Raw genomic sequence first — 242 nt, 5'->3', positions numbered from 1 at the left:
TGGAGCTTACCACGAATGTCAGGAGCTGATTGTCCTATAAAGGCCATAATAAGATCTGCCTGATGCTCCTGGGCTGTGGTATCAAAAGGGGTGTACATCCGATATCCCTCTATCAGGTGTTCTAGAAACCCTGCGGGGGTTTGATTTTCTCCTTGGGCTATAGCACGTACCTTTGCCAAATTGGTCGGGTGCCTTCTGGCTCCTTTGAGACCCACTAACAGAGTCTGGCGATAAAGACGTAG

The sequence above is a fragment of the Nannospalax galili genome, unplaced genomic scaffold, assembly GCF_000622305.1.
Source record: "Nannospalax galili isolate Female #2095 unplaced genomic scaffold, S.galili_v1.0 scaffold5012, whole genome shotgun sequence".
In the NCBI taxonomy this organism is placed as follows: domain Eukaryota; kingdom Metazoa; phylum Chordata; class Mammalia; order Rodentia; family Spalacidae; genus Nannospalax; species Nannospalax galili.
This window is presented reverse-complemented; position numbering follows the sequence as displayed.